Source organism: Sus scrofa, chromosome 3 (assembly GCF_054392235.1).
Source record: "Sus scrofa isolate SSC_HxYL_T2T_F1_AM1 chromosome 3, Sscrofa_HxYL_maternal_Yorkshire_Landrace_v2.0, whole genome shotgun sequence".
NCBI classification, from domain to species: domain Eukaryota; kingdom Metazoa; phylum Chordata; class Mammalia; order Artiodactyla; family Suidae; genus Sus; species Sus scrofa.
In genome coordinates this window covers 119,959,686-119,983,526 of record NC_139385.1, presented here as the reverse complement: position 1 = coordinate 119,983,526, position 23,841 = coordinate 119,959,686, and the positions used below count along the sequence as shown (strand labels likewise).

Genomic DNA, 23,841 nt, shown 5'->3' with positions numbered 1-23,841 from the left:
CATTTCCACTGGCCCACAATGGGAACTCCTAGACTAAATTTTTTTTATTTGCCAAGGAAAAAGGGAAATTTTAAACATCTTCCTAAGTGTTAAAGAAGTTATCAAATGTAGTTTCTTCATCTTAAAGTAGCAGAAATCTGATTAAAATTTGGCATGGCTGGCACAACATCCTAGGTGTCAAAGGTCCCAACGCCCACATCTCAGTTGAACCTGAGGCCAAGTTTCTGGGTCCCCCAGCAAAGGAGCTCTAGCCAGCCCCCACTGCAGGTCTGGTGAAATCCTGAACACCATTCTCTCTCGTTGGCTCTCCCCATATGCCTTCAGGACCAGAGAGGTCTCTCACTTGGCTTCTCTGTCCATTTATTCCTTTCATGGGAGTCCCTGGCCCCCTGCTTCCTTCAGATAAACATTTCCCTTCCTAATTCCAGGCACCCTTCCCTCACTTTCTGCACTATCAGTGGGGCAGTTGCTTCCTCTGATCTTCCTGAAGGTCCTTCCACCTTTGAAGACCTGTCTTTTCTCCCGAATACATCCAAATCTCTCTCTCTCTCCTCTCTTTCCCACCTCCCCCCCGCCCAGTTAGCTAACACTCATGTAGCACTTCCTACATGCCAGGCACTGTCCTTGTACTTGACATATATTAACTCCCTAGTCTTCATGACAACCCTACAAAGAAGACATGATTATTATCTTTCAACAGATAAGAACACTGAGACACAGTGGTCCATTAACTCACTCACACCGAGTTTCCCTAGCTGGTAAGGGGGACAGCCAGATTCAGACCTAACCTGTTTTGACTCCCAAGTTCTTTTTAGCCCCTATTCTATAGTGTCCCCCACAACCCACTCCATCTTCCCCAGGATTTCTCCGCCTCACATCCCTGACTAATCTCAAGACCAGAAGGACAGCAGATTTCCTCTCTGTCCTGCCTTGAGAAATCTCTATTAAATTCTTTTCTTGTGGTCAAAGAAGACACAATGGCCAGATCATGAGCCCTGGTATGACCTCGTGAAACCTTTCCTTTACTTCTCTTGGCTTCCTTTAAGGGGAATAGCTGGGATTTCGGTTTTACAGAATTTAATTTTCTTTCATTTTAATTACATTAATTGATTTAATTATTTTAATTAAACTTCTCTTTTATTCAATTGAGTTACTGTTACACAATCTTAATTTAGTATCGCAATATTAAAGTGAAGCATTGACACTTAGAGTAGCAGTGGTTATAAAGTAAGTACAGACCTAATCACTCAGAAATGACCTAAAAGTTGAGGAGTTCATCTCGGGAAGAAATGGGCAGGGAAGACTTTTGAGAGGAAACTTCCCAAATCAGCCCTTCCTGTGCAGGACACAGGCTTGGTGACACGGATTTAAGCAGATGAAACACAAGAGCCCCACTCAGGGCACAGAGCACTGCACTAGCAAGTTCCTGTGTTGGTGTTGACAAGAGGGGAGGAGCTGCAGAAACTTTACCCTCGGGGAAAAGATAAGGAGCAGAAAAGTCCCTCTCAGCAGCAATTGCAGGAAGATAATTCAGATCTGTGCACCAGGCATGATAAAAATAAAATTCCTTGTGGAGTTCCCACTGTGGTGCAGTGGGTTAAGATTCCAACTACAGTGGCTCAGGTTGCTTTGGAGGTGCAGGTTCAATCCCTTGCCCAGTGCAGTGGTTAATCCAGCTGCGGCTTGGATTCAATCCCTGCCCCTGGAACTTCCATATGCCACAGGTGGGGCCATTAAAAAAAAAATTAAGTGCCATAAATTGCACGATTTTTCATGCTTGCATAATGAATGGCATCCAAACCCTTCAGATGAAAAGGGCTGCTTATCTCCCTTTAGATCAATGAGGAAACTGGGTCACACTCCATTTGTCATAAACAGAAGAGCACGCCTCCAGTTAGAGAAGCATGCTGCCGCCTGCTGTAGGAAAGACAAAAACCCAGAAAGCTGACCCAGAGCTGAAAAGCAAGCCTGAGACCCCGTAGAAAGTCCTTGGTGGGTTTCCTCACAGCTTATGCGAAAAGAGGATTTGAGCTGTCTTTAGGGCTGTATGAGAATACATTCCTCCTTCACCAGGGGAGACCTGCCAAAAAGGACCTGCCAACCAGGAGCCAGCTTCCTGCCGGGGAGCAGGAGGTAAGGTTGGAATGCAGCTTGGAGCAGAAGCCAGACCTGAGACACAGGGAGGATACATCACTTGTTCCAGCTCACAGAGTAATTAGTAGAGTAGGGACAGGAAGAGGATGGGAACTTCATGCCAGGGAAGCTCTGCTAACAGAAGCAACCTTGCCCAGACATCTTGTGATGTAGGAATGAAGAAAACCTCCTCTGAAAACACAAATGCATTTCATCTCTAAGGAAAGTTCATCTTTTAAAAAAAAAAAAAAAAATCATTTCGTCTTGGCCAAAGTAAAAAAAGGATACATTCACAGGGTATAACACAGTGACTAAGAACATACTTTCTGTAGTCAGACTACCTGAGTTCAAGTCCTTACTCTACTAAATACTCTGGGACCTGGAACAAGTGATATATCTTCCCTGTCTCAGGTTCAGCTTCTGTAAAAGTTCTGGAGATAAAAAGAGCTCTTATTTGGAGGAATAGTGTCAAGATTCGATGAAATTAGAGATAAAGCTCTTAGAATAATGCCTGCTACACAAGCAGCATCCAAGAGATGTTACCATTGAGTAATAAGAAGCTCCTGCAGAAGTGGGTCTCAAGTTCAATGTGTAAGAACCCATATGGTAAGCTTCTCTAAATACAGATGTTGGGGGTATCTGGATTAGATGTGAGAAATCTGCATTTTTAGTGCAATTTCAAGTGATACTGATGCAGGTGGGCCAAGAGTACCTTGAAGGAAGCCTGGCCTGAGGACTATCTGTAGTGATGGCATCTCCCCTGCCAACTGAAAACCCAGGAGTGGAATTCCCATTGTGGCTCAGCAGAAATGAATCTGACTAGCATCCATGAGGATGCAGGTTCAATCCCAGGCCTTGATCAATGGGTTAAGGATACGGCATTGCCATGAGCTGTGGTACAGGTCACAGACAAGGCTCGGATCTGACATTGCTCTGGCTGTGGTGTAGGCCAGCAGCTATAGCTCCGATTCGACCTCTAGCCTGGAAACCTCAATGTGCTGTGGGCATGGCCATAAAAAGACCAAAACAAGGAGAAAAAAGGAAAACCCAGGAGCAATTTGTAAGGGCAAACCCCAGAAGGAGAGCTGGAGACAAGCAGGGGTGCTGCTCTCTTCCAGCCCAGAGCTTTCCTTTTCACACTTGTCTTACTTCTGTCCTGTTCTCTGAGCACACCCCCAAACACAGCTTTGCACAGAGCAACAGGAGTTGACGAGGTTATCTCAGTACTATTAATACGCAGCATCTGCCATACCGAAAGAAACTCTTTGTGAGGTCTTCCCCCACCCCTTTTTTAAACTTTTCTCTTCCTCCATTCTGAATGCTGTGCTTTTAAAGAGGGCTTCGAGATTTCTGCTGTCCCAAAGGGATAAAAGTTGGAATTAACACTCCATTCACAGGCTTAGGAAAATCTTCTGCAGCACAATGAGAAGATGAAATGGAATAGCTTTCTTGGGTGCTTTGAACAGTCTAGGCAACCCTCCAGATGTGCCCTCCAGCTCCTCCAGAAAGCCAAGAGTGGCCCCAGATTCCAAACAATAGCAGGCTGAGACCCAAAAATGCTCTTTGTGGTCTTCTTGGATCCTTTTGAGCACCATCCCAGATTGAAGAGAATTCAAAAATGTGCCTAACAGATTCTCTTGAAATCTTGCCCCACAACATCCTAAGGAAGCACTTAACCTCCCACTCACTTAGCAATGGCATGGCACTTGAGAATTGCAAAGTGCATGAAAGACATTTGGCTTTATTGTTCTGTGCATTTAGTTCTGGGCTTGATGCTGGCATTAGAGCTGTCCAACAATCACAAGCACAGAGATGGTCTGCTGGACTGGGGAGTTGGGGGAGTGCCCTTGACCTTCACTTTAGGAGGCTCCTCAGCTAAGTCTCCTTTCCATGCAGTCCCTCTAGGCACTCTGCCACAGGATTGAAATTATGGCAGAATTATTCTACGGAGTTTTGTTTTGACTTTTTTAGAAAACTGAAATTCTACATGAACCATCTTCCTTATATGATCATTTATTTATAACAACACATCGACCTTCTTTTAATTTATATTCCTATCTTGTCTTCTTTGAGGTACAAGTGAAGAAACATGGATTTTGGAGTCTGACAGAACTGGTTTGAGTTTGGCCCTGCCAATTGATAGCTGTGTGGATTTAGGCAAGTTAATTAACTTCTATTTACCTTGGTTTTCTTTATCTGTAAAATGAAACTGATATGGAAGCTACTTTAGAAATAAAATCCATAGCTTCTACAATTCTGGTTTCTGCAACTGGCCCATCACGGGCCATCACTGGCCAGTGCAACTTCTTCCTTCCACTACCCATTCCAGGTTCCATTGCCCTTAGCCAGCCGCTCATCTACAAATGTTTCTTGATCTAACAGTATAATTCAATATTTCATTCCCGAAGAGTCTAAATCACTAGCCTATATTGGGTTGGTATAGTATGTCATTAACTTTTACCATATCCTAGAGAATCTCTCAAGTTCCTGACATAGCCCCTCCTTAACCACACTGTGTAATAAGAGCCCTATTTCCCCCTTAAAAACCAGGATGAGCAACTCCAAACAGTATAGTAAGCCCCTCCACTGGCTGATTTTTCAGTTACACAAGAAATCCAACGTGACCAAGTGGCATTTTCAATTTCCAGGTTAATTGAAAAATTTTGTGTCCACTTATGGAATTAAGCCTTCATTGGAAACTAAGACTTCTAAATCAACAGAGCCCAAAGCTGCAGAAATGAGGAGAAAAACGAATGTGAGTGGGTTATTAGGTCCAATAGAGAGGGGATCCAGGCCACTTCTTCACCTTAGTGGATAACAGAATAATGAGAAAAAGAGGAAGGAAGCAACTTACATAATCTGCTGGCTCAGAGCATGTACCATATCTTGTAGGACAGCACCCCAGCATAGCAGGTATTGTTTTCTAGTGGGCATACTACTAAGTCAACAATAGACCATTCTTTTTTTTTTTCTCTGGTCTTTTTAGAGCTGTACCCACAGTATATGGAGGTTCCCAGGATAGGGGTCAAATTGGAGCTGTAGCTGCCAGCCTACGACACAGCCACAGCAATGCAGGATCCGAGCTCCGTCTGCAACCCTCACCACAGCTCACGGCAACATTGGATCTTTAACCAGCTGAGTGAGGCCAGAGGATCAAATCTGCATCCTCATGGATGCTAGTCAGATTCGTTTCTGCTGAGCCACGATGGGAACTCCTATAGACCATTCTTTCCACACTGTTTTCAAGGCCACCATGAGTGAGGCTCTGATGCAGTATGCCAGCATATCATGTGGAACACTCTTGAAGCCAGTTTTTTCTCCATCATTAATTGGTCAAAAGGAGCTCCCCAAGAGTCTGAGCTACTTGCTTGCACAGTTTATTTGTAGGCCTAGTGCTTGCTCAAGCCTAATTTTATCTATATATAGATTATGTACATACATATATAATGTGTCTATTACAATGTGTGTATATAATATAATCAGTATAACATATACCATTATATATTATACTACAGTATAATATTTACCATTATATATTGTAATGTAGTTTAATGTACATATGTTGATGTGTGTTGGGGTGTGTGCAAGTGTGTGTGTGTGTGTGTGTGTGTGTACACGCATGTGCGCCAAGCATTCTACCAGATACTTTGGACATTACTGGCTCATGAAATTCAAGTAGCAAAGTTATGCTTTTGAATTACTTGATAAATAAATTAGAACAGCAAATTCAAATAAGAGATATGTTGCCCCTAGAATACAAATATATCATTGGGTACTAGAGTTCCTTCTTAGTAGTAGGACTCAAGGTGCGACAATAAGTCTTTCACTTTGAAGGAGACAATTTCTGTATGCCCCAGACCATAGAATTCCTAGAAAGTTCACTGGGTTAAAATTAACTCCTACCCCCTGGCATGCATATGTTCAGCAAAGGCACCAGGGATATGTGCTAGTTCCCGTTTATTTGGTCCATCAACACCATACCGTCATTGTAGCTAAGGTCTTTGTGGACTCAATTTTGACCACTGACGTGGCACTTTAGTAAAGCAGTAAAAGTATACTATTGTCTCGACCACATAAAAAATAAAAATAACTGTTAGTTCTGGTGGTCTTTTCTGTTGATATAGAGGATAAAGCATATCTCAGATCAATAAATAGCTCTACACCAAGTACTAGACACGGATGTTATCACTTTTCTCTACCATATCTCCAAAGCCTTGCAATTGGCCTTTCCAATCATAACAGATACTAGAGGTTGCCTGGCTTTGTGTATAGAGGTGGAAGGTCATTTGCAAAGGGATGCAGGCAACCTCTAGGCTGAGGAGAACCTCCCCAGGCAATAGTCAGCAAGGAAATCAGGATCTCATCCTACAACCATAAGGAACTGCATTCTGCCAACAACCTGAATGAGCTTGGAAGTTGTTTCATCCCTAGAGCCTCCAGATAAGAGTCCAGCCCACCAGACACCTGGATTTTCTCCTTGGAAGACCTCAAGTCGAGATGCCAAGCCAGCCCCAAATGACATAAGTGGATATTGTTTTAAGCTACTAAATTGTGATAATCTGTTATACAGTAATAGAAAACCAATAATTCCCCTGTGCGATGAACTCAGGTGAAATTGTATTACCTGACATCTATAAGTCCCAACTCTGATAGTTAGAGCATGGCAGCAACTTGAGTCGTGGGGATTGTCAGGTCAGTGTTGCTGTACAATAACCCCAAGAAAGTTTAAGTGTTTTCCATTTTTCAGTTTATAAACCTTTTAGGAAAAACTAGGAACAAGATTTACAGTACATACTTGTGGGTGGCTGCAGGATTCTTCCTCAAGAGTATGTGTTCTTCACATTATTGTAGGGGCTCCTTTCTGAGACCTGGCTTAGACCTTAGACTTAGGTAATACACTTTGACTGCTCAAACTATTTCCCTGTTCACAAGACCTAGAATTTTTTTTTTATGGCCACAGCCACAGCATGTGGAAGTTCCTGAGCCAGGGACTGAATCCAAGGCACAGCTGTGACCTAAGCCACAACTGTGGCAATGCTGGACCCTTTAACCTACTACACCCGACCAGGGATCAAATCTGTGCCCCCACAGTGGCCTGAGCCACTACAGTCAGATTCTTAATCCACTGTACTACAGTGGGAACTCCTAGAATTTTCTATTATACATATTAAATAAAACTTTAATAGGTCATTACATTAGTTCCCTATTGCTGCTATAACAAATTACCACAAACTTAGTGGCTAAAATAACATAAATTTATTACATTTCTGGAGGTCAGAAATCTGAAAATGTGTTTTACAGGGCTATAATCAAGGTTTTAGCAGTACTGCATCTCTTCCATAGACTGACAGAAATTTGGAAAACTTTATAATTTTCCTCCAATATCAGACATTTTTATCTGTCCCCTGGGGTCTTTGAGGATCTTACTCTGATTATGGGCTTGGAGGTACTAAAAAGTGTAAGTATAACTCTTGGGGTAAATAAGTATCCCTTTGTAATTCCTTTGAAATGACCTTAGTTAAGGTCATTATAGAGACTTCAAGCAAGAGCAATTATTATAAGAATCCAGACACTGACATCCATCTAGATGTCTCTATTCTAGTTCTTAGCATTCCATTCTTTCCAATCAAATGTCCAAACTTTTACAAAAAGATCTGGTGATCAATGAATCCAAATTTGCTCTAGTTCTGCAATCCACAGCATCAAATTGTGAGTCTTATTTTTTTGATATATCAACCATGACTATGACTCTAAGACATACAAGTTTCTTTTGAGTCAGTAATAAAATCTCTTTGGTTTTCTGACTATGCTTTGAGCCAAGAAATTTGTATTGAGTTTTTTGTTTTTGTTTTTTCTTTTTGTCTTTTTAGGGCTGCACCTCCGGCACATGGAGGTTCCCAGGCTAGGGGTCTAATCAGAGCTACAGCTGCCAGCCTACGCCACAGCCACAGCAACGTGGGATCCGAGCCACGTCTGCGACCTACACCACAGTTCACAGCAATGCCAGATCCTTAACCCACTGAGCAGGGCCAGGGATCAAACCCAGAACCTCATGGTTCCTAGTTGGATTTGTTTCCACTGCACCATGACGGGAACTCCCAGTTGTTGTTGTTTTTGTTTTTTTGTTTGTTTGTTTGTTTGTTTGAAACATCTCAAACTTAGGAGGCTTTCAAAAGTATAGAAATGGTGGTCCTAAAAGGGCAAGAATCCCAGGAAGTAACCACTTACAATCTCAGATGCCTAGAGCACTAAGTGGAATGATTTTCAGGAGGCCTCTGAAAACAAATCTGCTATTCACCAAAGCCTACTCTCTGCTCGCCACTATCCTAGGAGTCATAATGGCGCTTGTTCCCTTCTGCCTTCCAAATCACATGTAAAATACACTCATTGGAAAAATATAACCAAGAATCCCCCTAGTGGAGTTCCCTTTGTGGCTCAGTAGTTAACGAGCCCAACTAGGATCCGTGAGGATGTGGGTTTAATCCCTGGCCTCGGGCAGTGGGTTAAGGATCTGGCATTGCCATGACGTGTGGTGTAGGTCGCAGATGTGGCTTGGATCCTGCATTGCTGTGGCTATGGCATGGGCTGGCAGCTTCAGCTCCTATTCTTTGACCCCTAGCCTGGGAACTTCCATATGCTGTGGGGTGGCCCTAAAAAAGCAAAAAAAAAAAAAAAAAAAAAAAAAAAAAAAAAAAAAAAAAAAAGAGTCCTACTGGCATGTATTCTGAAACATGTCATTCCAGGCCATGAGATACAGGGAAGAATACAGAAGAGGAAAAATAGCACTGAGTTTTCAACAGATGATTTTGTCATGTTAAGTAATTTCTTTAAGGAAATGATGGTGATTTTAGAGGATAGGATGCTATGTGTGTGTTTAATATCACTACTTGACAGATTAAAAAGTTGACATCTGTGGATATCAGGGTTGACTAGTTCTTTTTCTTTCTGGTCTATTGAGTTCCTTAAGGTGAGATCTGGCTTACTTTAGTCTAAGAAATTAGAAGTCACTCCTTGTAATTCTACATAGAAGCCTTTAATCACTGAGGCTCAATACTCCACACTACTGTACCACCGTTGGAGTAATCATGGAAGCAAATATTGATACGAAAGTAAAATGCTGAAATGCCATGGAAGACAGATGTTCTGGAGAGTCTCCAACCCACAATAGACCTTGCTAGAGCAAGAAATAAATCCTTATCAATTTAAGCCACAGAGATTTGGCGGTTATATGTTGCTATAACATAACCTGACCAATTTTGATTATTACAGTTAATGATAACAAAAGGGATAATGGATATTAACTAAACAATAATCTAAAATCTGTGGCCTTGGCGAAAAGATCATGCAATGGAAAGTATGGATGCTGATACTGAAGGCTGGGAAGATGGCAACTCAAGTTACCTAATGGCAAATCCTTCGGTAAAACTGTAGCTAACAGTAACTTGGGAGGCAATCATGACCTCAATTAACTTGTATAACTTGAAAACAGAAGAAGAGTATGTGTTTATTGCTGCATTTGTCAAAGAATTGAGAAAAAAAGAGATGAGCTCATAAAATAATTTGTTTTTTGTAATCTGGAACAAAATAAAATATGGGGTCTAGCAAGAATGGAAAAGGCAAATGCTTCTCAACTCTAATAATAAAGATAAACTTGAGAAACAAAACATTTAAAATCAGGTTTGAAGGGCACCAAAAGCCATTATGCTGAGAGTTAACATCTATGAATGGATCAAGGCAATTGGACAAAATAACTCAGAGAAAAAGGTGTGAGAAGTGTTGTTCCTCCATTAAAGCTCTAAGTATAAGCAATTGCAATTAAGTCAAGAGAGAGATCAGGATGATAAAGCAAATACAGAAGATCTGAAAACTATTTTATAAAAAGAACTTTGGATGTGACTCTTTGAGACATAAAAATGATTTTAGTCAAATTGATATAGAGAGTACTAAGTTTTGGGGATATCACAGTTGGACTGAAAGAGTCTCTAACTGTTCACAACTCAAAAAAAAACCCTTAAACTCTGAATATTTACAGATAGAAAATAGGCTGTTCATACCCTTTTCCAATGTTCATTTCATTTGTGACCAGTGAGACTAATGTCAAAGGAATTACCTTCCCTGAGGGTGGGGCCAATAACTACAGGGATGGGACTACCAGAGCCCTCTCAGAGAGCCCAATTGGGGCCTAATCTAAAAATGTCTCACTTTAAGTATTCTCATAAGACAGATCTCTAAGGCTTTTCCAAGTTTCTCATCGAGAATTAACCATCCCTCCTTGATGTGGTGAAAACATTATTTTTAAACCTCTCTGCATTATACTAATTTATATGCATGGATGTCCTCATATAAATTTTGTTTCTTGGAGGTAGGTGCAAATTCTCATTCATCTATGTGTCTTTAGGGATCATTACTGGGTAATGGGCTCTCAAAAATACCTACCTAGATGGATTTCAAAATTGTTATGGGTCAGTATCTACTGTTCCATTTTTTTCCTTTCAGAATGGAAATGTTTGTTGTGGTTATCCTATTCTTGTTCCATTACTGACACAGGCTTAGTTGCAGGGAGCATATGGGAGGTAACTTGTCTTTTTAGTTCATAAATTTCACAATCAAGAGCCACAAAGGCACTACATGTAGAGACTCTAGTCTTTACCTACAGATCCTTGGCTTGGGAGTCACCTCCCTTGTGAAGTGGATGGAGGCATTCTGTGTTAGGGAAGAAGAGTAGATCAAATATTTAGTGTCCAGAAGGTGGGCTGTAGTGGACATTAGTTTTATTCTATAAAGGAAATTATAGTTCTATTTCTCCCCCTTCAAGATCGATGTTAGGACCGACCATGGATGGTTATGATGACCATTATGGTTATGGACAATAATTTGGGGACATATGAAATATAGGGAAATATAGGGAAATGATGGAGTACTTAATTACTTTCCAGTGTGAGACACTATAAAACTCCCTTCCCTGCTTCAGCAACTGGCAACATTCCAAATGGAGCCTCTGTCAGCTTGGATTCCTCAATAGGAACAATATAAGACACAGCCCCTTATCAACCTGAAATGGATATGTAGCATGAGCAAGATTTAACTTATTTTGTGGTGTTTTTGTTGCCGTAGCATAAAATATCATGATTGACTTAGTATTTCTATCACCCTTCCAAGTTTTTTGGAAGTCTTCTTGATTTGTGTAATTCAAAAATCTTCCTCGGAAGATGTCTACTCCAAACTCTCTTAAAAAACAGAAATGCTCTCTGCCCCATCCCCATTAGGCAACCATTATGCCCTGCCTATCCACTCTCATTGATGGGCATGCACCACCTTGTGAGGAAGTATTGAGAAATACCTACTTATGTGGAGCCAAATCCTCTTCCCTATTATTTCCACCTATTAACCTTAGTTCTTCTCACCTATGCAGCTGAAAGTAAGAAAAATTCTTCTTCCATAAATATCCTTTAATAAATTTTCTTCTCTCTAGGCTATTTAATTGTTCCTACATGTAAGTTTCCAGACTCCTTACCATCATCACCCTTCTTTTGATTGCAGTACTAACGTTCCACTTAAAATAGTCTCATAGACTTTAATGCAACCTTTAAAAATAATAAAAGTAAAAATAAAAGTAAAAGATTCTCACAGAACAATCTATAAGGCTTTCTTACTTTCTCGGTAAGAATTAACCATCTCTTCTCAATATTTTGAAAACTCTATTTGTAAACCTCTCTGGATCTATGCGTTACAGTCATTATTATATACATATATTCTCCCTGCCTAAACTGAGTTTCATGAGCACAGAGGTAAACTCTCATTGATCTACATATCTTTGGAGAGCATCACAGCACTGGACATATTATAGGCACCTAAGGAAAGGAAGGACAAGAGGGGATTTATGACTATAGTAGGCTGAATAATGGCACCCAAAGATACCCAGGTCCTAATCCCTTGAACCTATGAATGTTACCTGATATGGTAACAGGAACTTTTCGGATGTGATGAAGATAAGAATCTTATCTTGCGTTATCCAGATGGGCCCTGAATGTAACCAAATGTACACTTAGAGGAGACAAGCAGAAGGAGATTTTACTATGGGAGAAGGCAATGTGACAACCTCAGCAGATAAAGAGAGACACAGAAATTTAAAGATGCTACTCTGTGGGCTCTGAAGATAGATGAAAGGACCATGAGCCAAGGAAGTCAAGGAATGCCACTTTAGAAGCTGGAAAAGCCAAGGAAATGGATTCTATGACCCTTTGGAGGGAGTGCAGCCCTATTAGCATCTCAACTGGGGCTAGTGAAATTGATTTTAGATTTCTGGCCTCCAGAAATATAAGAGAATAAATGCGTATTTTTTAACACAATAAGTTGGTGGTTATACAATAAAAAATAATAGGACGATCAAAAGGATCCCATGGGTCTGGCTTTCTGACACAGTCTGAACAACACTATAAGCATCTAAAATAAGCCAATGCCATACTTGACACTCACCAGATAAGATACACTGCCTGCAATTGGTGGAAACAAAACGTCTTCCAAAGGTAGGAAGGGAAATCCTTTTTCCTTTATTTCAGAAACACAGAGTAATTTCCATTCTAACAGGAATACACCATTAATTTAAATTTGGTTTTCTTAAATTCACATTATTTCTCTGACTCTTTCATAGTAGTGGCATGATTTAAGTATTTCCCAGCTAGCAATATTCCTTTTATTCAGACAATATACAACTTGTTAAGGTAAAATTATAGCACTTTCATTTTAGAAAATTATATTTGAAATGGATATTTGCATCTGAGCCTCCTAATCATCCCATGAAAGGCGAGTACCAGCTGCTGGTTTCTCAATTAACAAAGTGACAAAAATGTAGCAGATCTGTTGACTTAGCCATTTCTTTAGTTTTCCTTTTTTATTAATTTTAGTAGACTAGGAAGGGAAGGAACAAAAATGCATGAAGGGCAGTTCTGATGTCAGAATGAGACATCAATAGAATTTTGACTGCCCAGCAATAGAATTTAGAAGCTACAAAGAAGACAAATTTGACGGCCTGCTCTCCCAACTTTAATAACAATCATTGATTTTTTTTTAACTGAATTTCAGGATAAAGTCATTAGGATTTAGAACTTTACCGTTCTTGATGGCTAGATCTTTGGAACACTTTGTCTACGTTTGTAATATTAATACTACAAAATGAATCTTCACTTAAAAATGAGCATCATTATGTACTTCAGTGAGGCCATCAAGATCCCATTTTAAATTGTATTACATCCTCTCTTAAATCTTAGCTATGGCCCAGGGTCTCTGCTTCTTAGGAAATCTCTGTGTTCTTTTCTTATGCTAGAGCACCTGACTTGACAATTTTGAGATTTATTTCTCTATGTTTGCTTAGAGGCATTTATGGAGGGCATGTCAATAAACAGAAAGTTTGGTTGCTTAACAAGAAGATGAGTTCTGAACAATTGCATCCAATTTATAAACATGAAAGGGCTGCCTTTAGATGCTTACTTGCATGGGTGATTTAAGCAGTGAACCCTCAGCTGCTGAAATGACGTGACCATGGAAGACAGGATCCATTTCTTGCAGTGCACCTGCAAAGCAGATGCAGCAACAAAGAGCTCAGTGTCTGAGTGATCCTTACAGTCGAGGGCAGGAAATTAAGCAACTATACAAATATGTCTGGATGTACCCTAAAAAGGATCATATGTGAATTTGAAAAGCTGTCAAATGAAATTAAATCTTCATTGAGTCTGTTTTAGGAAGGGAAAAATTGCTAAGTTTTACATTGACTCTTTAAGAAAAGACTTAAGTTACTTGACCAAGATAATGGGAAAGCCTTCGCTTTACTATCCAGGTATGAGGGTGGATTCTCCAGTCTCTTCCCCCAGTAAACTGAGTTTCATCCACAGTAACTTTTTCCAAACATAAAAGAGCCTAATGGAAACTTACCTGGCCCTCAACACTCTCAGTAACATCACACCCCCTTTTATAAATCCCAAGTTCACCTTGAAAAGAAATCAGCTTTTTGGAGAGGAGACAAGATGGCAGAAGAATAGGGGGACACGCTCGCCCTCTCCCACAAACACAACAGAAAAAGCACATCTACAGGATAAATGACTCGCACAGAACAGCAACCAATCGCTGGCAGAAGAACCCAAACTCCAATAACGGCAAGAAGTTCGTGACATTACTAGGTAAAACAAGAGAAAAGAAGAGAGTGAGAGAAGGTGAATCCGAGCTGGACAGGCGCTCCCGAAAGGGAACTGAGGAGGAGAAAGGGATCCCGCACCCTGGAAAGTCACCTATTTGGGGGAAAGATCAAACAACCGGAGGAATCTCCAGATGCAGAGAAGAGTGTAGCAGTAAGTTGGAGTTCTGAAAAGCAGATCGAGAACTGAACGGACCATCTGAACTACGGGCACAGTCACCAAAAATTGAGATGCCTGGGTGGGGGCTGGGCGCCGAGACCTTGGCTCAGAGGTTAGTCCCCGGGAAAGGGCTGGGGGGGGGGCGGGGTGAGCGGAGACTGCTTGGGAGGTCTAGAAACTGGTCTGTCAAGTTTGACGGGGCAGAGACTGCCTGGGAGACTAGAAAACAAAGCTGTCCCAGAGGAAGGGAGCAATACTCTAGGGGCAGGGAAGTGGAAAGTCACATCAGAGGGAACCTGGGAGAAGACCCTGGTCTGCGCCCGTGCTGGGGAGGGGAGAGAAGAAGGGGTGGGTCCCCATAGAATACTCTCCATGCCACAGCAAGCTTACAGGCCCGCTGGCTAGCAGAAATCTGTGCTTCCCAGTGCATCCCCTCCCCCCAACCCCCACCACCCCCTACGCGCTCACAGGACCTGGGGCTGCCTGCCATCCAGGAGGGCTGGCCTCTACAATTGCCTGAAGCCTACCACCACAGGGGCTGTCCCTGCACAGGCCTGCTTGCCCTTTAGAGGGGCTACACCCCCACAAAGCAGCACCAAATACCACCAGCCCCCGAGAAAAGGCTTGCAGCCCAGAAAAGCTAGAACAAGCCTAGTCAGGCTGTGAAAAGATCTGCCTAATTCTCGGACAGTCTTTCTGAGTCAGGCTGCCCTGGGGAGGAGCCTCTTGGATTGGCAGCAGCCCAGCTAGCCTCAAAAGCCCTCAGGGGGGTGCCACACTCTTGCAGAACAGCTGCAAAGGACTTCCAGCTCTCTGCAGGACCCCCTGCAGCCCAGAAAAGCTACAACAAGCTTGGCCAGACTGTGAAAAGATCTGCCTACATTCTCAGGCCGTCCTTCTGAGTTGGGCTGCCCTAGGGAAGAGCCTCTGGGGTTTTCAGTGACCCAAATAGCTGCTCCAGCCCTCAGGGGGTGCTGCACCCCTGAGGAACGGCTGCCCAACACCACCAACCCCCTGCAAGAACCCCACAGCCTAAAAACACCAGAGCAAGCTCTGCATGACCGAGTGAAATCTGCTACCATCGTGGTGTGGACCTCCCAGTCCTGTCTGCCCTCAGGAAGTCCTCCTTTGCTTCAAAGAGACCCTGTTAGCCCCATCAACACTCCAGAAAAGCCACGCTGCCTCAAAAAAGACTGACCAACAACGCCAGCCCTCAGGAAACATTCCACACAGTGACAAGGCAAACACTGCCTGGTCACGGAGAGTACAAATCCCTCAGGAGAAAGAAAACAACAAGCAAGATGAAGAAGCTGAGAAACCACCCCCAGTCAAACCAACAGGAGAACTCACCTAAAACAGTCAACAATGAAACAGATCTCTGCAGTCAGACAGACCTGGAGTTCAAAAGAGAAATAGTGAAAATACTGAAGGAATTAAGAGAAGATATGAACAGTAATGCAGATACCCTCAGAAAGGAACTAGAAGATATAAGGAGGAGCCAAGAAAAACTAGAACGTTCATTTGCAGAGATGCAAATTGAACTAAGGGCAGTAAAAACCAGAATGAATAATGCAGAAGAACGAATCAGTGATATGGAAGATAGAATAATGGAAATCACTCAATCCGGTCAACAGACAGAAAAGCAAATCAAAAAACTGGAAAGCAATATAAGAGACCTATAGGATAATATAAAGCGGGCCAATCTACACATAATAGGAATTCCAGAAGGAGTAGAAAAAGATAAGGGAATGGAAAATATATTTGAAGAAATTATCACTGGAAACTTCCCAAATCTAAAGGATACTGGGTTCAAGATACAAGAAGCACAGAGGGCCCCAAACAAACTGAACCCAAACAGACCCACACCAAGACACATCATAATAAAAATGGCAAAAGTTAGTGATAAAGAGAGGATCCTAAAGGCAGCAAGAGAAAAGCAGAATGTTACCTACAAGGGAACCCCCATAAGAATATCAGCTGATTTCTCTACAGAAACACTACAGGCCAGGAGGGAATGGCAAGAGATATTTAAAGTGCTAAAAGGAAAAAATATGCAACCTAGAATACTCATCCAGCAAGAATATCATTTAAAATAGAAGGGGAAATAAAAATTTTTCCCAACAAACAAAAACTAAAAGAATACAGCAACACAAAACCCAGGCTAAAAGAAATACTGAAAGGGCTTCTCTAAACCAAAAAGAAAGGAAAGGAAAGGGAAGAAAAAAGAAAAGAAAAAAAAAAAAAAGAAGAAGAAGAGGAAGAACTAGGACTGAGGAAACCGCAATCAGAGAGCAGTCACTCAAATAAGCCAGCATACAGATTTAATCATGAACATGCTCAAAACAAAATAAAATTAAAAAGTAGAAAAAATAAAAAAGAGTCATCAAAATCATAAAATGTGGGCAAGGGATGTTAGGAAATAAATAACCCTTTTTGTTTGTTTGTTTGTATGTTTCTCTTCTTAATTTTAATATAGTAATGAAGTGTTTGAAACTACAGAACCATCAGGCTAAAACACACAATTATAGGAAGGGGTTAGCATACTTAAAAAACAGGGCAACCACAAGCCAAAACCAAATATTGTATTCGCAAAAAATGAAAAAAAAAATACTCAAGCAGATAATAACAGGAGAACACCCAACCAAAAAAAAAAAAGGAAGAATGGAGAACCATAGAATCAACTGGAACACGAGGTTCAAAATGGCAATAAATAATCATCTATCAATTATCACCTTAAATGACAATGGACTGAATGCCCCAATCAAAAGACACAGACTGGCTGAGTGGATAAAAAGGCAAAAACCTTCAATATGCTGCCTACAAGAAACTCACCTTAGGACAAAAGATACATATAGATTGAAAGTGAAAGGGTGGGGAAAAATATTCCACGCCAATAGACATGACAGAAAAGCAGGAGTCGCAACACTCATATCAGACAAAATAGACTTTAAAACAGAAGACATAAAGAAAGGCAAAGAAGGGCACTACTTAATGATTAAGGGATCCATCCAAGGAGAGGATGTTACTATTGTCAACATATATGCCCCAAATACAGGAGCACCCAGATACACACAACAAATATTAACAGACATAAAGGGAGATATTGATGAGAATACAATCATAGTAGGAGACCTAAATACCCCCCTCACATCAATGGACAGATCCTCTAGACAGAAAACCAATAAAGCAACAGAGATCCTAAAGGAAACAATAGAAAAGTTAGACTTCATTGATATTTTCAGGACACTACATCCAAAAAAAGCAGAATACACATTCTTCTCAAATGCTCATGGAACATTCTCAAGAATCGACCACATATTGGGACACAAAGCTAACCTCAATAAATTTAGGAGCGTAGAAATTATCTCAAGTATCTTCTCTGACCACAATGCCATGAAATTAGAAATCAACCACGGGAAAAGCAAAGAGAAAAAACCTACTCCATGGAGACTAAACAACATGCTACTAAAAAACCAATGGGTCAATGAGGAAATCAAGAAGGAAATTAAAAACTACCTTGAAACAAATGGTAATGAAGACACAACCTCTCAAAATCTATGGGATGCTGCAGAAGCAGTGCTCAGAGGGAAATTTATAGCAATACAGGCCTTTCTCAAAAAAGAAGAAAGATCCCAAATGGACAACTTAACCCTCCACCTAAACGAATTAGAAAAAGGAGAACAAAAAGGACCTAAAGTCAGCAGAAGGAAGGAAATTATAAAGATCAAAGAAGAAATCAATAAAATAGAGATTCAAAAAACAAGAGAGAAAATTCATAAAACCAAGAGCTGGTTCTTTGAAAAGGTAAACAAAATTGACAAGCCCCTGGCCAGACTCACTAAAAAGAGGAGAGAAAGAACCCAAATAACCAAAATTATAAATGAAAAAGGAGAAATCACAACGGATACTGCAGAAATACAAAAAACCATAAGAGAATACTATGAACAACTATATGGCAACAAGTTTGACAATCTGGAAGAAACGGACAATTTTCTAGAATCTTACAGCCTGCCAAAACTGAATCAAGAAGAAACAGACCAACTGAACAGACCGATCACTAGAAATGAAATGGAAGAGGTCATAAACACACTCCCTACAAATAAAAGTCCAGGACCAGACGGCTTCACAGGCGAATTCTATCAAACATATAAAGAGGAATTGGTGCCCATCCTCCTTAAACTCTTTCAAAAGGTTGAAGAAGAAGGAATACTCCCAAAGACATTCTATGAGGCCACCATCACCCTCATTCCAAAACCAGACAGAGATACCACCACAAAAGAAAACTATCGCCCAATATCATTGATGAATATAGATGCAAAAATTCTCAGCAAAATCTTAGCCAACCGAATCCAACAACATATCAAAAAAATTATACACCATGACCAGGGAGGGTTCATCCCAGGTTCACAAGGATGGATCTACATACGCAAATCAATCAACATCATACACCACATTAACAAAAGACAAGTAAAAAATCATATGATCATCTCAATAGACGCAGAAAAAGCATTTGACAAAGTCCAACATCCATTCATGATCAAGACCCTCGCCAAAGTGGGTATAGAGGGAACATCCCTGAACATAATCAAAGCCATTTATGATGAACCCACAGCAAATATAATACTCAATGGGGAAAAACTGAAAGCCTTCTCACTCAAATCTGGAACAAGACAGGGATGCCCACTCTCACCACTGCTCTTCAACATCGTTTTGGAAGTCCTAGCCACAGCAATTAGACAAACAAAAGAAATAAAAGGCATCCATAGAGGAAGAGAAGAGATAAAACTGTCACTGTATGCAGATGACATGATACTATACATAGAAAACCCTAAGGACTCAACCCCAAAACTACTTGAACTGATTAATAAATTCAGCAAAGTAGCAGGACATAGATTAACATTCAGAAGTAAGTTGCATTTCTGTATACCAGCAATGAAATATTAGAAAAGGAATACAAAAATACGATACCTTTTAAAATTGCACCTCACAAAATCAAATACCTCGGAATACACCTGACCAAAGAGGTAAAGGACCTATATGCCGAGAACTATAAAACTTTAATCAAAGAAATCAAAGAAGATGTAAAGAAATGGAAAGATATTCCATGTTCCTGGATTGGAAAAATCAATATTGTAAAAATGGCCATATGGCCCAAAGCAATCTACAGATTCAATGCAATCCCTATCAAACTACCCATGACATTCTTCACAGAACTAGAGCAAACAATCCAAACATTTATATGGAACAACAAAAGATCCAGAATCGCCAAAGCAATCCTGAGAAACAAAAACCAAGCAAGAGCCATAACTCTCCCAGACTTCAAGAAATACTACAAAGCCACAGTCATCAAAACAGTGTGGTACTGGTACCAAAACAGACAGACAGACCAATGGAACAGAATAGAGAATCCGGAAATAAACCCTGACACCTATGGTCAATTCATCTTTGACAAGGGAGGCAAGAACATCAAATGGGAAAAAGAAAGTCTATTCAGCAAGCATTGCTGGGAAACCTGGACAGCTGCGTGCAAAGCAATGAAACTAGAACACACCCTCACACCATGCACAAAAATAAACTCCAAATGGCTGAAAGACTTAAATATACGACAGGACACCATCAAACTCCTAGAAGAAAACACAGGCAAAACACTCTCTGACATCGACATCATGAATATTTTCTCAGGTCAGTCTCCCAAAGCAATAGAAATTAGAGCAAAAATAAACCCATGGGACCTCATCAAACTGAAAAGCTTTTGCACAGCAAAGGAAACCAAAAAGAAAACAAAAAGACAACTTACAGAATGGGAGAAAATAGTTTCAAATGATGCAACGGACAAGAGCTTAATCTCTAGAATATATAAGCAACTTATACAACTCAACAGCAAAAAAGCCAATCAATCAATGGAAAAATGGGCAAAAGACCTGAATAGACATTTCTCCAAAGAAGATATACAGATGGCCAGCAAACACATGAAAAAATGCTCAACATCGCTGATTATAAGAGAACTGCAAATCAAAACTACCATGAGATACCACCTCACACCAGTCAGAATGGCCATCATTAATAAATCCACAAATAACAAGTGCTGGAGGGGCTGGGGAGAAAAGGGAACCCTCCTGCACTGCTGGTGGGAATGTAAACTGGTACAGCCACTATGGAGAACAGTTTGGAGATACCTTAGAAATCTACACATAGAACTTCCATATGACCCCGCAATCCCACTCTTGGGCATATATCCGGACAAAACTCTACTTAAAAGAGACACATGCACCCGCATGTTCATTGCAGCACTATTCACAATAGCCAGGACATGGAAACAACCCAAATGTCCATCGACAAGAGGACTGGATTCGGAAGATGGGGTATATATACACAATGGAATACCACTCAGCCATAAAAAAGAATGACATAATGCCATTTGCAGCAACATGGATGGAACTAGAGAATCTCATTCTGAGTGAAATGAGCCAGAAAGACAAAGACAAATACCATATGATATCACTTATAACTGGAATCTAATATCCAGCACAAATGAACATCTCCTCAGAAAAGAAAATCATGGACTTGGAGAAAAGACTTGTGGCTGCCTGATGTAGGGGGAGGGAGTGGGAGGGATCGGGAGCTTGGGCTTATCAGACACAACTTAGAATAGATTTACAAGGAGGTCCTGCTGAATAGCATTGAGAACTTTGTCTAGATACTCAGGTTGCAACAGAACAAAGGGTGGGGAAAAAAATGTAATTGTAATGTATACATTACATTACAATGTACTTGCTGTACAGTGGGAAAATTAAAAAAAAATACATCCTAAAAAAAATAAAAATAATAAAAAAATTTAAAAAAAAGAAATCAGCTTTTCTCTTCTCCCTTATTCTAATTATTCCCAACAAAAATGACAAACATTGCCTGGTTGTTACAATTCTAAGTCTCTGTTAGCACAAGCACTATACTCAAGTAATTCCTCTTTCTTGACTTTTCGGTTTCTCCTGTCACTTTTTTACAAGGTGAGAAGCACCATTAATTTATGAACATTAATTCTTTGGAAGAACGCTTTATCTTTGCGGAATGATTCAGACAGGCTTTTGAGCAACACAAAACAACCCGCTGCTTTCTTTACTTTCCCTTGTAACCACTCACTAGTGTAATTGGGGCCATGAACCACAGCTGGAAACAGAAACTGATCCACCTTTTCGAAGTAAGAAGACATTAAGGACTTGTAAATAATCAACAACTATGGTTTGTGAGAAAATAAGCCTTTCCTTTCAGGTCCTTTTTCAATTTCAATTGTTGTGCACCAATTCTTGATACTGAGTTCTGTTCTTTGTGATTTATTCCAGAATTACTTTTATTCAACATTTCCTGATTATTTCTCTTGTAGTCTCAGCAGGCAAAATACACTCCAGTTCCCATAAGGAGGAAAGGTGGCTCAGAGCCCAGACCTGCCCTCATTCTCATGGGCTAGTTTATGTGTTCCCAAGTCCCCACACTCATATGGCCTTCTCCTATCCATCCCTCACGGTCTCCCCAGCTGAGGTAGGAGTACCCTCAAGAAGTCACCCTCCAACAGTTTTTCCCCAACTAAAAATCCAACTTTATCTTGCCACCCCCATACATTGCTTTGTTCAGGACCTCATCTTTCCTCTCTGTTATCTCAACATTTCCCCTTCTGCATCCAGGTCCTGACATTCTTCCTGACTCAGATTCAAGCCCCTACAACCATTCTTCACATTGCAGTCAGATTAAGCCTCCTAAAGCCCAAAACTTATCATATATGCCCCCTCCTTAAAACTCTCCAATGGATGATTTCTGTTGCTGCTTGCATTAGTCTAAATTCCTTAGGATGACTTGTGTGGTCCTTTGAGATCAGGTCCCTGCCTACCTTCTTTCACCATTCAGCACCTCCCTGCTTCTAACTGTAGTCTTTGTCTCCTTGAAGGATTTGATCCTGAGACTCCCTATCTCTATTTCTCCCCCTTCTCTTCCTTATTTTGCAGCAATGTTGAGGAAGATGAGCTAAAGATGTGTCTAAGGTTTCTAGCTTGAATAACAGAGTGGAAGTGCCATTCACGGAAACAGGAGAAGATACTGACATAGGGCATATCAAGAGTTCTTTTTGAGACATCTTAGCTTCAATGTGCCTAAGGGACAAATTATAGGTGAAGATACTAAGCATACATTTAGAAAGGAAGGTGTGAAGTTTAGGAGAGCAGTCAGGGCTGAAGACAAAGATCTGGAAATTAAAGCCAGAAAAAGTTTGAAACAGGAAATTTGAAGCAGGAAAAGTTTGAAGTTTGAAGCAGGAAGAGATGTTGCTAATGGTAGAAAACCTGGGCTGGTAAGCAGAAAAATAAAAACCAGGGAGTTGGGAAAAATCCAAGAGATAGGAACATATCAAAGACAAATGAGGACATTATGAATGTAGGCCTGCCAAATGCTTATATGATGGGAAATGAGGAAAGACTATTAAATGTAAGACTTGGGAAGTAACTCATGGTTGTCTATCTATTTAGCACTTTGTTCTTCAAAAGATTTTCCATGAATTATCTCTCACAGTTATCAAAACAACCCTAGAGGTCATCCAGGATGCTGACCAAAGACATAGAGCTGGTACTTGAGATTAAGACTCAAAGCTTCTGACTCTTGGATCAGTGCTCTGTCCACTACAATATACTGCCTCCCCACAATTAGCTCATGTGGGCATTAAAAAAAAAAAATAAGAATCACTCACAGACTAGGGGAGAAAACAGACACAAGGAGTTTGCTTTCGAGTTGTGAGTGACACAAGCAAGGATGCTAAGGGACCCTGGCGGTAAGCTGCCAAACCCATCCTGTACTCCTGCCTGAGCAGATTTGGGAAATGAAGGGGTAAGTTAGTTATGGCGGAAGAAAGAGCTCACATGGGGCCTAGGAGGGCTTTGGGAAACAGCAGTCAACAAGAGAAAAGCACAGAGCAAGCAGGAACATGGTCAGTGAGTACAGAGAGCTGCAAGAAATATGATGAAGCCAGGGAGGAGAGTATGAGATGAAGTTGGAGATGGGGCAGAGCCAGCCCTTGGAGGACTCTAAGAATTTGTTGGGGATGATGGTGGAGTCACCAGGGGACTTCAGGCAGGAATATGACAGGCCGATATGCAGCATAGACGTATCATTCTGCAGCAGTGTTGAGACAAAGACCAGCTAGAGAGCTGATGAATAAATCCAAGTAAGAGATGATAGGAACTTAAAACAAGTCAAGATGGAAAGGAGAAGTCAGTCTCAAGAAGTGTGAAGGTTGAAACGATGTTTCTGCATAGCATGGGTAACCAAGAAGCCCATCCAATAGAATTTCCACAGCACGGCATGCTCTTTTTTTAAGAGGCTA

General features: G+C 40.9%; 1 protein-coding gene across 3 annotated transcripts in view; it reads right to left on the bottom strand.

Moving 5' to 3' along the window:
* The window catches only part of SRD5A2 (steroid 5 alpha-reductase 2), a 205,286-nt gene that overhangs the window by 152,019 nt on the left and 29,426 nt on the right, over positions 1 to 23,841 (bottom strand). The window contains exon 1 of one of the 3 annotated variants that reach the window (XM_085015843.1): positions 17,728 to 19,694. The exons of the other annotated variants lie outside the window; for them this stretch is intronic. The gene's annotated coding sequence lies outside the window, so the exon portion shown is untranslated. Of the gene's footprint in view, positions 1 to 17,727; positions 19,695 to 23,841 lie in introns of those variants that run through there. 3 annotated transcript variants of the gene reach the window in all.